This window comes from Urocitellus parryii, chromosome 1 (genome assembly GCF_045843805.1).
Source record: "Urocitellus parryii isolate mUroPar1 chromosome 1, mUroPar1.hap1, whole genome shotgun sequence".
NCBI lineage: Eukaryota > Metazoa > Chordata > Mammalia > Rodentia > Sciuridae > Urocitellus > Urocitellus parryii.
In genome coordinates, this window is record NC_135531.1 from 55,859,104 (window position 1) to 55,874,616 (window position 15,513).

The window sequence follows — 15,513 nt, forward strand, 5'->3', positions numbered from 1 at the left end:
GGGTGCAGGGCGGACTGAAAGACCGGAGCTGCCTGCAAGAAGAAGAGCAAGGGAGTCTGAAGGCTTCTGGGTATCTCAGGAAAGGCGGATCCTTGTCCCAGAGCCTCTGGGCTGGCCCTCCATTCAGCAAGTGCATCTACAAACCTGCCATCCCTGCATTAGAGACCGCCTGCTGCAGTACTCCGATTCTCTCTACCCTGAAACACAGGCTCATCTTGGGCCTGGTGATTTTACCCCTTTTGCACTCAGTCCTTTTGATTCACATTCACTCATCCAAACATCAGTGTGTGCTTTCCTCCCAGTCCATCTGTAGCTTCCAGTAAGAAACAGTTCTGCAGAGAATTATAGGTCTGGGCAACCTCTGAAAACCCCATTCCTTGAATTTGCCTACAGTAAATTTCTTGATTTACTGTCCTTAGCATATTACTGCATAAAGAGAGCTCTCCCAATAGATAGGGATGCTCAAATGTTCTCTCTAAAAGTTTTTCTTCTTCTATGTTTAATGAAGACTTGGCAATTTTGACCAATTTCAGCAGACAGCAAATTGATCCTCTTCTTTTTCTCCTACATTGCATACTTTTAGCTGAAATTTTTTCGAATATGTACCATGATTCACAAGACCTTGGAACATATTGAAAAAGAAAATCCACTCCCTTGATACTCTCTCTGGAGATTTGGGTAATTAGTATCACTCTAAATATAAACGCAAAGACTTGTCACAGGTGACACTGCCAAAAGCACAGAACTAAGGGCTCTACAAGAGGCAGACAGAGCCTTTAGCTATTGGGCCAATGTTCCTAATTAAGTAGACATCCCTGTTAAGAAATCTTTTTCTTTCATGGTAGGGCATAAGGATAATTCATGGCTTCATCTCATGGCCTCCTTGCACAAATTGGATTTGAGCTAGTAGGATTATATGCATCTGGGATCTAGCATTTTGAAACAGTTCAAAACTGATTGCATGGGGTATGGGGTGAAGCTCAGTAGCAAAGCACTGATTAGAGAGTTTGCAAGGGCCATGAAATTTATCTCAGTCTACCAATTCAACCTTGCTTCAAAAATATACTCTCCATCATTAGTTACAGTATATCCAGATACCACCACACTGGGGATTAGGACTTCAACCAGGTGGATTTTGGAGGATTAAAAGATATTCAGCACATAAAACACCACATCACTGAAGAATACAAGTAAAATCACAAGGCCAATGCAGACCTTGGTGTTAATGTTTGGCATAAGGTACCGGTACATCTCCTGGAGTCCAAATGTGAATGTTTTGAGATGAACATGATGGGGCAGATGTAATAAAGGTAGGAGGGCACATTGGAAAGAAGAGAATGGAGGGTGACCTTGTGGACTCTGATTGATCCCAGTGAATTCCACATCAGTGCTTTGGTCTCTGTTCAAACTGAAGCCCACCATAACCATGGAGGAAGCCCTGTGAAAGGGTTTTCAGGATGGCAGCGTACAAGCAACTTTGACCAGATGGACTTCTATGAGACTGCAAAAAAGTAAGTCAGGTTTCAGGGCCCAGACCTGAGTGCTAGAGGATCATGGTTTGCACATCAGGGTCTTGTAGGGCCTTTCACCTACCTATATGTTGGTTCTGAGGCATCTAGATCTCCAGATAGTGGCTCCTCTAGCTGGAGGCCTGGACATTCTCTCTACAACAATCCCAGAAACTATAGCCTCTATACTCATGATCCCAACTCTGCCTTGAGGATCAGGGTCAGAATGGGGAGGAGTAACCAGCTCAGGAAGGGTTACTTCAGGGTCTCCTTCTGCTTTGTTGGCTCTGCAGAGGCAAAAACCTGCACTAGCCTCACATAGGCCACCTGCCTGGGAACTCGAACCTCTTTACAGAGTGTGATCGACTATAACTCATGAAAGTGGCCACTACTTCAATCTGATGTTCCAGAAGAGGGTGGAAGTGGGGATCAAAATATCATGGGCATCCAGCACCTCAGATGTCCCAAGAACATATCTCTGGACTTTACTGCCCTTTCTCTATATAATCCCTGCCATTCTGACAAGGGAAGAGAAGGAAAAGAACAAGCCCTCATTGGAAGCAACCCAATGTTCTGTTTAGTTTCCATTTTCACATGACCTCTCCTGTCCTTTGGTCTCTCAGGTGATCTTTCCAGGGTTCATGATCCCAGCCTCAGTATGCCTGAATTGGATAAGGACCCCTCGTGTTCCCTGACATAAATCGCATCCCTACCAGCTTCTGGCATTTACCTGCTCTGTGTGATTCCTGGCGGAAATAGGAGAGAGCCGGAACAAAGGTAACCTAGGAGCCCTACCTGGGTCCCTCAGTCTCGTCCCATCATCACATGGAAGTGGTATACATGAGACCAGGCCTGAGCCAGCCCCAAGGTCACTTGATGCAGTGTCCTAAATGCTCATTGTCCCCCCAGCACCTCTGTTTTCTCTCCCCACCTGCACTTATGGCCTCAGGGGGTTCCCACAATCAGGGACAGAGGAAGAGACTCAGACTTGGTTTGCAGAAGGCTCTGCACAATGTTTGGGCCCCGTGGAGAGCAGTAGATCTGTAGCCCGCTGAACATCTCTGGAAGAGTGGGAAGGGAACCCTCCTGGGTGGGGCACATAAGCAACCCCAAGCCAAGCTTCTGCTTAGCCACCCACATTATGTTCTTTGGGCTGGAGGCCTCTGTCCCAGAGGCAGGGCATCCCGAGGAGTCACAGCCATGACTCCTCAAAGGGTGGTAGGACTCACTGTGTCATTCTGGGCCCCTCATGCCCTGAGTCAACAGGCTAAGAAGAGCCATCATGAGGTCCAGCTGACTGTTGCAGATCACCAGGAAGAATGGCCTCCCTCCCAGGTGGAAGCGAAGACATGTGCCTGGCAGATGAGGTACCTCAGGTCGTCTTTGATGTCCTTTGCCCATGGGGAAGTGGAGGAAAAATGCCAACAGTGCTCCCTGCTCTCCTGGGCCATGTTCCCTCTAGTCCTGCTCCCCTGAGCCCAGCTCCCACCTGGGCTCAGCTCCCCTTGGGCCCTGCTCCCCCGGTCCTGCTTCCCTGGGTCCCCCTCCCTCTGGTCCTGCTCCCCCTGGCCCTGTTCCTCCTGGCCCTGCTCCCCTGGGCCCTGATCCCTCTGGTCCTGCTTCCCATGGGCCCTGTTCCCCATGGGCCCTGCTCCCCTGGGACCTGCTCCCTCTAATCCTGCTTTCCTGGGCACTGCTCTCCTTGGCTCTGCTCCCCTGGGCCCTGCTACCCCTGTGTCCTGCTCACCCTGTCCCTGCTCCCCTGAGCCCTACTTCCCTGGGCTGTGCTTCCTCTTGTCCTGCTCCCCTGGGCCCTGCTCCTCCTGGCCCTGCTCCCCCTGGCTCTGCTCATATGGACCCTGCTCTTCCTGGCCCTAATCCCCTGGCCATGATCCCCCTGGCCCTGCTCCCCTGGACCCAGCTCTCTTGGGCCCTGCTTCCCCAGGCCCTGCTCCCCCTGGTCTTGCTCCCCATGGGCCCTGCTCTCCCAGGCATTTTCCCCCTGTTCCCTGCTTCTCCGGGGCCCTGCTCCCACGGGCCCTGCTCCCCATGGTACTGCAGTCCCTCAGCCCTTCTCCCTCTGGCCCTGCTCCCTCTGGCCCTTTTATGCCTGGCTCTGCTCCCCCTGGCTCTGCTCCCCTGGGCCCTGCTCCTCTGGGACCTGCTCCCCCTTGCCCTACTCCCCTGGGCCCTGCATCCACTTGTCCTTCTTCCCCTGGCCCTGCTCCCCATGGGCCCTGCTCTTCCTGGCCCTAATCCCCTGGCTCTGCTCCCCCTGGCCCTGCTCCTCCTGGGCCCTGCTCCCCTGTTCTCTACTATCCCCTGGGCCCTTCTCCGCCTGGGCCCTGCTCCCCCTGGTCTTGCTCCCCATGGGCCCTGTTCCCTGGGCCCTTCTCCCCCTGTTAACTGCTCCCGCTGGCCCTGCTCCCTCTTACCCTGTTTCCTCTGGGCCTGCTCCCCATGGTACAGCTCTTCCTGGGCCATTATCCCTCTGGCACTGCTTCCCCTGGCACTCTTCTCCCTGGCTCTGCTCCCCCTGGCTCTGCTCCCCCTAGCCCTGCTCATCTGGGCCCTGCTCCCCTTGATCCTCCTATCCCTTGGTCCTGCTCCACCTTGTCCTGCTCCCCCGGGGCCCTGCTCCACTGGCCCTGCTCCCCTGGGCCCTACTCCCTCAAGTCTTGCTCCCCTGGGCCCTGCTACCCTTGGTTCTGCTCCTCCTGGGCCCTGGTCCTCCTAGACCTCGCTCTCCCTGAGTCCTGGTCCCCTCTGACCCTGCTCCCCCTGGCCGTGTTCCCTCTAAGCCTGCTCCCCTGGGCCCTGCTCCCCTGCGCCCTGCTCCCTCTGGTCCTGATTTATTGGTCCCTGATCCCCCTGTCACTGATTCCCATGGGTCCTGATCCTCCTGGCCCTGATCCCATGGTCCTGCTCTCCTTGGGCCCTGCTCCACCTGGTCCTGCTCCCCATGGCCCTGCTCCTTCTGGCCCTAATCCCTTGGCCCTGCTCCCCCTGGCCCTGCTCCCCAGGTCCCTGCTCTCCTGGTCCCTGCTTCCCCTGGTCCTGCAACCCTGGGCCCTGCTCCCCTGGGCCCTCCTCCCCGTGGGCCCTGCTCCCCATGGGCTTGCTCCACATGGGTGGTGCTACCCCAGGTCCTGCTACCCCTGATCCCTGCTTCTCATGTGCCCTGCTCCTCATGGCCCTGCTCTCTTGAGCCCTGCTCCAACCTGGGCTCCGCTCCCCCATGGGCTCCGCTCCCCCTGAGCCCTGCTCCCCCTTGGCCCTGCTCTCCATGGTCCTGGTTTTCCAGGCCCCACTCCCTCTGGCCCTGCTCCCCATGGCCCTCTTCCCCCTGACCCTGTTCCCTCTGATCCTGTTCCCATGGGCCTTGCTCCTCCTGGCCCTGCTTCCCTGGGCCCTGCTCCCCCCGGCCCTGCTTCCTGGGCCCTGCTCCCCCTGGTCCTGCTCCCCATGGGCCCTGCTTCCCTAGTCCTGCTCCACCTGGCCCTACTCCCTGTGGGCTCTGCTCCCCCTAGCCCTGATCTCCTGGGCCCTGATCCCCCTGATCCTCCTCTCTCTGGGCCCTGCTCCCCCCGGTCCTGCTCTCCCTGTTCCACCTGGCCCTGCTCCCTTGGGACCAACTCCCCACAGTCCTCTACCCCTGGGCCCTGCTCTCCCTGGTTCTGCTCCCCCTGGACCCTGATTTCCCTGGGCCCCACTCCCCCTGGGCCCTGCTCCACCTGGGTCCTGCTCCACCTGGTCTTGCTTCCCTGGGCCTGCTTCCCCTAGACCTCTTCCCCTGGCACAGCTCCCCTGGCCCTGATTCCCTGGACCCTCTCCTCCAGGCCCTGCTCCCTCTCATCGTGCTCCCCCCTGGTCCTGCTCCCACAGGACTTCCTCCCGCTGGTTCTGCTCCCCCTGGGCCCCCCTCCCACTGGGCCCAGCTCCCCCTCAGCCCTGCTCCCCCTGGTTCTGCTTCCCTTTGCCTTGCTCTCCTTGGCCTTGCTCCCCCTGGCACTGTTCCCCCTGGCCCTGTATTCCTGGGCCCTATTCCCGCTGGGCCCTTCTTTCCCTGAGCCCTGCTCCCCATGGACTTGCTCCCCATGGGCCCTGCTCCCCCAGGCCCTTCTCCCCCTGTCCCTCTTTCTCCTGGGCCCTGTTCCTCTTGGCCCTTCATCCCCTTGCCCTGCTTCCCCTGGGCCAGCTCCCCCAGGCACTGCACCCCCTGGTTCCGCTCTCCTTGGGCCCTTCTCCACCTAGCTCTGCTTCCCCTAGCCCCTTTCTCCCTGGCTCTGCTCCCCTGGGACCTGCTCCCCTGGGACCTTCTTTCCCTGGCCCTGCTCCCCTGGGCCCTTTTTCCCCTGTGTCTTGCTTCCCCTGGCCCTGCTCCCCTGGGCCCTGCTCCCCTAGGCCATGCTCCCTCTGGTCCTGCTTTCCTGGGCACTGCTCCCCCTGGCCCTAATCCCCTGGTCCTGCTCTCCTTGGGCCCTACTACACCTGGTCCTGCTCCCCATGGCCCTGCTCCCCATGGTCCTGCTTTCCTGCGCACTGCTCCCCCGGCCCTGCTCCCCTGAGCCCTGCTCCTCCCTGGGCTAAGCAATCCCTGGGCCCTGCTCCCCCTTGGCTCTGCTCCCCCTGGTTTTGCTTCCCCGGTCGCCGCTCCCTCTGGCCCTGCTCCCCTGGCCATGTTCTCCCCAGGGCTGTGCTCCCTCTGGTCCTGCTTTCCTGGGCACTGCTCCCCATGACATTGCTCCCCATAGGCTCTGTTCCCCTGGCCCTAATCCCCTGGTCCTGCTATCCTTGGTCCCTGCTCCACCTTTTCCTGCTACACATGGCCCTGCTCCCCATGGGCCCAGCTTCCCTGGGCCCTGCTCCCTTTGGTCCTGCTTTCCTGGCCACTGCTCCCCATAACTCTGCTCCTCTGGGACCTGCTCCCCCTGGCCCTGCTCCCCTGGGCCCTGCACCCCTGTGTCCTGCTCCCCCTGGCCCTGCTCCCATGGGCTCTGCTCCCCTGGGCCATGCTCCCTCTGGTCCTGCTTCCCCGGGATCCTGCTCCCCCTGATCCTGCTTCACCAGATCCCACTCCCTCTGGCCCTGATCCCCTAGGCCCTACTCCCTCTAGCCCTGCTCCTCTGGGCCCTGCTCCCCTCTGGCTCTGCTCTCCTGGGCCCTGCTCCTCCTTGTGTTCCACTCCCCCTGGGCCCTGCACACCCTGGGTCCTGCTCCCCCTGGTCCTGCTTCATAGCACCCTGCTCCCTCTGGCCCTGTTCCCCCTGGCCCTGCTCCCCTGGGCCCTGTTCATCCCTGGGGCCTACTCCCTCTGGTCCTGCTTCCCTGGGCGCTGCTTCCCCTGACATTGCTCCCATGGGCCCTGCTCTCCTTGGCCCCTGCTCCCTCTGGTTCTACTTTCCTAGGCACTGCTCCCATGGGCCCTGCTCCCCTGGGACCTTCTCTCCCTTGCCCAGCTCCCTGGGGCCTGCTACTCCTGTGTCTGGCTACTCCTGGCCTTGCTCCCCTGTGCCTTGCTCCCCTGGGCCATGCTATACCCTGGCCCAGCTCCCCTAGTCCATGCTCCCTCTGGTCCTGCTCCCCCTAGGCCCTGATACTCCTGGCTCTGCTTCCCTTGGCCCTGCTTCCCCCTAGGCTCTGCCCCATCTGTGCCCTGCTCTCCTTTGAGCCTGCTCCTTCTGGTCCTGCTTCACTGGACCCTGCTGCATTTGGCCCTGCTCCCTCTGGCTGTGTTCCCCCTAGCCCTGCTCCCCTGGGCCCTGCCTCACCTAGGCCCTGCTCCCTCTGGTCCTGCTTTCCTGGGCCTTGCTCCCTCAGGCCCTTCTCCCTTGGGCCCTGCTCTCCTGGGCCTGCTTCTCCTGGACCTGCTCTGCTGGGCCCTGCTCCTGCTGAGCCCTGCTCTTCTGAGCCCTGCTCCCCCTGGTCCCTTCTCTCCCTGGGCCCTGCTCCCCCAGGCCCTTAACCCCCTACTCTGCTTCTCCAGGGCCCTGTTCCCCCTGGCCCTGCTCCCCCTTTCCCTGCTTCTCCTGGGCCTGCTTCCCCAGGCCCTGCTCCCCTTGGTACTGCTCTCCCTGGGCCCTTCTCCTCTGACCCTGCTCCCCCTGGCCCTTGTGTCCCTGGCTCTACTCCCTCTGGTTCTGCTCGCCTGGACCCTGCTCCTCTGCGACCTGCTCACCCTGTCCCTGCTACCCTGGGCCCTGCTCCCCCTGAGTATTTCTCCCCCTGGCCCTGCACCCCTGTGCCCAGCAACCCCTGTGTCCTGCTTCCCCTGGCCCTGCTCCCCATGGGCCCTGCTCTTCCTGGCCCTAATCCCCTGGCCCTGCTCGCCCTGGCCCTACTTTCCTGGGCCCTACTTCCCCTGTCCCTGCTCTTCTGGGCCATTCTCCTCCTGGGCCCTGCTTCCCTGTGCCCTACTCCCCATGGACCCTTCTTCCCTTGGGCCCTGCTCCCCTGGTCTTGCTCCTCATGGGCCCTGCTCACTGGGCCCTGTTCCCCCTGGCCCTGGTCCCCCTGGCCCTGGTCCCTGGGCCTTAATCCCCTGTGCCGTGCTCCCCACCCCACCCCCCGGCCCTACACCTTTGGGCCATGTTCCCTCTTATCCTGCTCCCCCCTGGGCCCTGCTCCTCTGGGCCCTGCTCCCGTCTGTGCTCCACTCCCTCTCGGTGCTGCTCCCCCTTGATCCTGTTCCCCCTGGCTCTGCTCCCCTGGGCCATGATTCCTCTGGTCTTTCTTTCCTGGGCCCTGCTCCCCCTGGCCCTGCTCCCTGTGGGCCCTGCTCTTCCTGGCCCTAATCCTCTGGCCATTCTCCCCTGGGCCTTGCTCCCCTGGGCCCTTGTCTACTGATCCCTGCTTCCCCTGGGCCTGTTCTGCTGGGCCCTGCTCCCCATCGGTTCTTCTCTTCTGCACCCTGATCCCCCTAGGCCCTTATCCCCCTGGGCCCTGTTCCCACTGGTCTTGCTCCCCATGGGCCCTGCTCCCGTGGGCCCTTCTCCCCATGTTCCCTGTTTCTCCTTTCCCTGATACCCCTGTCCCTGCTCCCCCTTTCCCTGAATCTATGGGCCTGCTCCTTGGGACCTGCTCCCCCTGGTACTGCTCTCACTGGGTCCTTGTCCCCTGGTCTGCTCCCCCTGGCCCTTTCCTCCATGACTCTGCTCCCCCTGGCTCTGATTCCCTGGACACTGCTCCTCTGTGACCTGCTTTCCCTGGCCTTACTCCCTGTGGGCCCTGCTACCCCTATCCCACCTATCCTGGGCCCTGCTCCCCCCTGGTTTTCCTTTCCCTGGGCCCTGCTCCACCTGGTCCTTCTCCCCAGCCCTGCTCCCCCTGTCCCTGTTCCCCTGGGCCCAACTCCCCCCAGTCCTGCTCTCCTGGGCCCTGCACGCCTGACCCTGCTCCCTTGTGCCCTGCTCTCCTGGACCCTGCTCTCCTGGGCCCTGCTCCCCTGGCCCTTCTCCCCTGGGCTCTGCTCCCACTGGCCCTGCTTCCCCTGGTTTTTTTCTCCTGGCACTGCTACCCCTGGCTCTGCTGCCTTGGGCCCTGCTCCCCTGGGACCTGCTCTCCCTGGTCCTGATCCCTTGGGCCCTGTTCCCCCTATCCTGCTCTCCCTGGCTTTGCTCCCCTGGGCCCTGCTCCCACTGTGTCCTGCTCCCCCTGGCCCTGCTACCCTGGGTTGTTCTCCTTCTGGTCCTGCTCCCCATGGGCACTGCACCTCCTGGCCCTGCTACCCTGGGCCATGCTCCCCTTGGGCCCTGCTCCCACTGATCCTGCTCCCCATGGGCCCAACTCCCCTGGCCCAGCTCTCCCTGGGCCTAATCCCTATGAGCTTTGCTCCCCCTAGCCCTGCTCTCCTGGGCCCTGCCCCACCTGGTCCTGCTTCTCTCGGGCCCTGCTCCCCCTGGCCTTACTCTCCTGGGCCCTACTCCCCAAGTCCTGCTCCACTGGGCCCTGCTCCCCCTGTCCCTGCTCCCCTGGGCCCTGCTCTCCTGGGCCCTCTTTCCCCTGGCCCTGTTCCCCTTGGCTCTGCTCCCTCTGTCCCTGCTCCCCTGGCTTTTTTCTCTTGGCACTGCTCCCCATGGCTCTGATCCTCTGGGTCCTGCTTCCTGTGTACTGCTCCCCCTGGCTCTGATCCCCTGGACCCTGCTGTCCTGGTCACGGCTCTAGTCCTCCTCTCTCTGGGTCCTGCTCACATGGTCCTGCTCCTTCTGGGCCCTGTTCCCCCTTGCCCTGCTCCCCTGGGCCCTATACCCCCAGTCCAGCTCCCCTGGGCTCTGCTCCCCCTGGCCCTGCTCCCCTGGGCCCTGATCCCCTGTATCCTGCTCCCCTTATCCTGCTCCCTCTGTCCCTGCTCCCCTGGGCCAAGCTCCCCTGGGCCCTGCTCCTCCCTGGCCCTCCTCCCCTTGGCTGTGCTCCCTCTGGCCCTGCTCCCCTGGGCCCTTCTCCCCACTGGGCTTTGCTCCCCCTGGGCCCTGCTCCCCTGTCCCTGCTCCCCCTGCCCCTACTCCCTGTGTACTCTGCTCCCCTTAGCCCTGATCTCCTGGGCCCTGCTCCCTGTGGTCCTCCTCTCCCTGGGCCCTGCTCAACCTGTTCCAGCTCTCCCCAGCCCTGCTACCCCTGGCCCTGCTCCCCTGGGCCCTACTCCCTCCAGTCCTTCTCCACTGAGCCCTCTCCCCTGGTTCTGCTCCTCCTAGGCCCTGGTCAACCTGGACCCTGCTCCCCTGGGCCCTGCTCCCTCCTGGCCATGCTCCCCGAGGCCGCACTCCCCTGGCCCTGCTCCCCTTGGCCATGTTCCTCCTGGCCCAGATCCCCTGTGCCCTGCTCTCTCTGGTCCTGCTTTCCTGGGCCTTGCTCCCCCTGGCACTGCTCCCCATGGGCCCTACTCCCCCTGTCCCTAATCCCCTGGTCCTGCTCTCCTTGGGCCCTGCTCCACCTGGTCCTGCTACCCATGGCCCTGCTCCCCTGGGCCCTGCTCATGCTGGGCCCAGCTCCACGGCACCCTGCTTCCCCTGGGCCCTTCTCCCCCTGGGCCCTGCTCCACATGGGCCATGCTACCCTGGGCCCAGCTCCCCCTGTTCTCTGTTTCTCCTGGGCCCTGCTCCCCCTGACACTGCTACCCCTTTCCCTGCTTCCCCTGTGCCTGCTTCCCCGGACTCTGCTCTCCCTGATACTGCTCTCCCGGGGCCCTGCTCCCACTGTGTCCTGCTCCCCTGGGACCTGCTTCCCTGAGCCATGCACCCATGTGTCCTACTTCCCTTGGTCCTCATCCCCTGAGTCCTGCTCCCCCATGGCCGTGCTCCCTGGGCCCTGCTTCCATGGTTCTGCTCTGCCTGGGCCCTGGTTTCACTTTGCCTCTCTCCCCCTGGGCCCTGCTCCCCTTAGGCCCTGCTCGCCCTGGTTCTGTACCCATGGGCCCTGCTCGCTGGCCCTGCTCCCCCGGCCTTACTCCCTGTGGGTTCTGCTCCTCCTATCCTTGCTCTCCTGGGCCCTTCTCCCCTTAGGCCTCCTCTCCTTGGGCCCTGCTCCTCCTGGTCCTGCTCCTCCTTGGCCCTGCTCCCCTGGCCCTGCTCCTCTGGGGCCTACTCACCTAGTCCTGCTAACCTGGGCCCTACTCCTCCTAGCCCTGCTCCCCTGGGTCCTGCTTCCCCTGGCCCTGCTCTCCCTGGCCCTTTTCTCCTTGCTCTGCTCCCTTGGGCCCTGCTCCCCTGGGAACTGCTCTCCCTTGCCCTGCTCCCCTGGGCCCTACTCACTGTGTGCCCTTCTCCCCCGGCCCTGCTCTACCTGGCCCTGCTCCCCTAGGCTGTTCTCCCTCTGGTCCTGCTCCCCCAGGGCTCTGTTCCATCTGGCCCTGCTCTCCTGGCCCCTGCTCCCCCATGGGCTCCACTCCCCCAGAGCCCTGTTCCCACTTGGCCCTGCTCCCCCTGGTCCTACTTCCACAGGACCCACTCCCTCTGGCCCTGCTCCCCCTGGACCTGTTCCTCCTGGCTCTGCTCACCTGGGTCTTGCTCCCCTGGGCCCTTCTCTCTCTGGTCCTGCTTCCCTGGGCCCTGCTCCTCCTAGCCCTGCTCTCCTGGGCCCTACTCCCTCCTGGCCCTGCTCCCTGGGCCCTGCTCCCCCATGGCCCTACTCCCCTGGGTCCTGTTCCTCTAGGCCGTGCTCCCTCTGGTCTTGCTTTCTTGGTCCCTGCTCCCCATGGCACTGCTCCCCATGGGCTCTGCTCCCTGTGTCCCTAATACCTTTCCTGCTCTCCTTGTGACCTACTCCCCCTGGCCCTAATCCCTTTTCCTGCTCTCCTTGGGACCTGCTCCACCTGGTCCTGATAACCATGGCCCTGTTCCCCATAGGTCCTGCTCCCCCTTTCCCTGCTTCTCCTGGGCCTGCTTCCCCGGGCCCTGCTCCCCCTGGTACTGCTCACCCTGGGCCCTTCTCCCCCTGGCCCTGCTCCCTCTGGCCCTTTTCTCTCAGGATCTGCTCCCCTGGCTCTGCTTCCCTGGGCCTTGCTCCTCTGGCATCTTCTCTCCCTGGTCCTACTACCCTGGGCCCTGCTCCCACTGTGTGCTGTTCCCCCTGTACCTACTCCCCTGAGCCCTGCACCAATGTGTCCTGCTCCCCATGGTCCTGCTTTCCCGGGCCCTGCTCCTCCTGGCCCTGCTACCCTGGCCCTGCTCCCTCTTGGCCGTGCTCCCTGAGCCCTGCTCCCCTGGGTTCTGCTTCCCCTGGGCCCTGGTTTCCCTGTGTCAAGCTCCCCCTGGGCCCCGCTTCCACTGGGCCCTGCTCCCCCTGGTCCTGCATTTCTGGGCCCTGATTCTCCTGACCATTCTCCCCTGGGCCCAGCTCCCCCCAGCCATGCTCCCTGGGCCCTCCTCCCCATGGTTCTAATCCCCCTGCACTGGTTTCCCTGTGTCCTGCTTCCCTGGGCCCTGCTTCCTTTGGGCCCTGTTCGCCATGGTCCTTCTCCCCATGGGCCCTGCTCCCCTGACCCTGCTCCCCCGGCCCTATTTCCTGTGAGCTCTTCTCTCCCTAGCCTGGATCTCCTGGGCCCTGTTCCCTGTAGGCCTCCTCTCCTTGGGCCATGCTCCACCTGGTCCGGCTCCTCCTGGGCCCTGCTTCCCCTGGCCCTGCTCACCCTGGCCCTACTTCCTGTGGGCTCTTCTCCTCCTAGCCTGGCTCTCCTGGGCCCTGTTCCCCGTAGGCCTCCTCTTCTTGGGTCATGCTCCACCTGGTCCGGCTCCTCCTGGGCCCTGCTCCCCCTGGCCCTGCTCCCCTGGTCCCTACTTCCCCTGGCCCTGCTCCCCTGGTCCCTACTCCCGATGTGTCCTTCTCCCCCTGGCCCGGCTCCCCTGGACTATTTTCCCTCTGGTCCTGCCCGCCCCAGTCCATGCTCCTCGTGGCCCTGTCCTCCTGAGCCCTGCTCCCCACTGGGCTCCTCTCCCCTTGAGTTCTGCTCCTCCTTGGCCCTGCTCCCCCTGGTCCTGCTTCCCCGGGCCCCACTCCCTCTGGCCATGCTCCCCCTGGCCCTGTTTCCCTTGGTCCTTCTTCCCTGGAACTTGCTCCCCTGGGCCCTGCTCACTCTGTTCCTGCTCCCCCGGGGCCCTGCTCCTCCTGACCCTGATTCCCTGGGCCCTGCTCCCCCTTAGCCCTGTTCTCTGGTCCTGCTCCCTCTGGTTCTGCTCCCCCGGGCCCTACTCCCACTAGGCCCTGCTCCTCCTTGTCCTACTCCCCATGGGCCCTGCTCCCCTGGCCCTGCTCCCCATGTCCCAACTCCCTGTGGGCTCTGCTCCCTCTAGGCCTGCTCTCCTGTGCCCTGCTCTCCCTGGACCTCCTCCCGCTGCACCCCGCTCCCCTGGGCCCTGTTCCCCCCTGGCCCTGCTCCCCTGGGCTGTGCTCCCTCTGGTCCTGCTCCCCCTGGGCCCTGCTCTTCCTGGCCCTACTCCCTTGGGTCCTGCTCCCCCTTGGGCCCAGCTCCCTCTGGGCCCTGCACCTCTTGTCCCTGCTCCCCCTGGTGCTGCTTCCCTGGGCCCAGTTCCTTCTGGCCCTGCTCCCCCTGTCCATGTTTCCCCTGGCCCTACTCCCCTAGGCCCTACTCCCCTGAGCCCTGCTTCTCTGGTCCTACTTTCCGGGCCCTGTTACTCCTCGCACTGCTCCCCATGGGCCCTGCTCCCCCTGGTCCTAATCCCCTGGTCCTGTTCTCCTTGGGCTCTGCTCCACTTGGTCCTGATAACCATGGCCCTGCTCCCCATGGGCCCTGCTCCCCCTGCCATAATCCCCTGGCTCTGCTCCCCGTAGGCCTCCCTGCTCTCTGTTCCCTGCTTCTCCTGGGCCCTGCTCCCCTGCCCCTGCTATCCCTGGCCCTGCTTCCCCTGGGCCTACTCCCCTGGGCTCTGCTCCCCGTGTTCCCTGCTTCTACTGGCCCCTTCTCTCCCTGGCCCTGCTTCCCTGGTATATGCTCCCCTGGGACCTGCTCTTCCTAGCCCTGCTCCCTGCGCCCTACTCTTCTCCCCCTGTCCCTGCTCCCCTAGGCCTTGCTCCCCCTGTGTCCTGCTCCCCCTGGCCCTGCTCCCGTGGGCTGTTCTCCCTCTGGTCCTGTTCCCTCCTGGGCCCTGCTCCACCTGGCCCTGCTCTTCTGGGCCTTGCTCCCCACTTGGGCTCCATTCCCCCTGAACCCTGCTCCCCCTTGGCTCTGCTACCCCTGGTCCTGCTTCCCCGGACCCCATACCTCTGGCCCAGCACCCCCTACCTTGTTCCCCCTGGCTCTGCTCCTCTTGGCCCTGCTCTCTCTGGTCTTGCTTCCCCAGGCCCTGCACTTCCTGGCCCTGCTCCCTAGGGCCCTGCTTCCCCCTGGCCCTGCTCCCCTGTGCCCTGCTCTCCCTGGTTCTCTGCCTGGGCATCGGTTTTCCTGTGTCCCTCTCCCCCTGGGCCTTGCTACCCCTGAGTCCTGCTCCCCATGTTCTTGCTTCCATGGGCGCTGCTCCCCATGCCCTGCTCCCCTGACTTGCTCCCCTGACTTGTTCCCCCTGGCCCTGGTCCTCTGGGCCCTGCTCTCCCTGGTTCTTCTCTGCCTGGGTATCAGTTTTCCTGTGTCCTGCTCCCCCCTGGGCTTTGCTACCCCTGATTCCTGCTCCCCATGTTCCTGCTTCCCTGGGCCCTGCTCCCCATGCCCTGCTCCCATGACTTGCTCCCCCTAGCCCTGCTCCTCTGGGCCCTGCTCCCTTTGGCCATGCTCCCCCTGGGCTATACTTGCCCTGGGCCTGCTCACCCTGAACCTGCTCCCCATGTTCCCTACTCCCTTGTCCCCACTTCCCTTGGCCCTGCTCTTCTGAGCCTTGCTCTCCCTGGCCCTCCTCCCCATGTTCCCTGCTCCCCTGCCCTGCTCCCCATGACCCTACTCCCTGTGGGCTCTGCTCCCCCTAGCCCTGCTTTGCTGAGACTTGCTCCCCCTGGTTCTCCTCTCCCTGGGCCCTGCTCCCCTGGCCCTGTTCCCCTGGGTCCTACTCTCCCCAGTCCTGCTCCCCTGGGCCCTTCTCCCCCTGGTTCTGCTCTTTCTGGGCCCAGGTCCCCCTGGGACCTGCTCCCCCTTGGCCCCGCTCCCCCTGGGCCCTGCTCCCTGGGCCTTGCTCCCTCTGGTCCTGCTTTCCTGGGCCCTGCTCCCCATAGCACTACTCCCCATGGGCCCTCCTCCCCCTGGCCCTGCTCACCTGGGCCCTGTTCCCCTGTGCCTTGCTCCCTCAGGGCCTTGCTCCCCCATGCTCTTGCTCCACATAGGCCATGCTTCCTTGGGCCCTGCTTGCCCTGATCCCTGCTTCTCCTGGGCCCTGCTACTCCTGGCCCTGCTCTCCTGGGCCATGCTCCCCCTTGGCTCTGCTCTCCTTGGTCCTGCTTCTCTGGGCCCCGTTCCCTCTGGCCCTGCTCCCCATGACCCTACTTCATGGACCCTGCTACTCCTGGTTCTACTCCCCCATTGCCCTGGATTCCTGTGCCTCACTCCCCCTGGTCCTTCTCCCCATAGGCC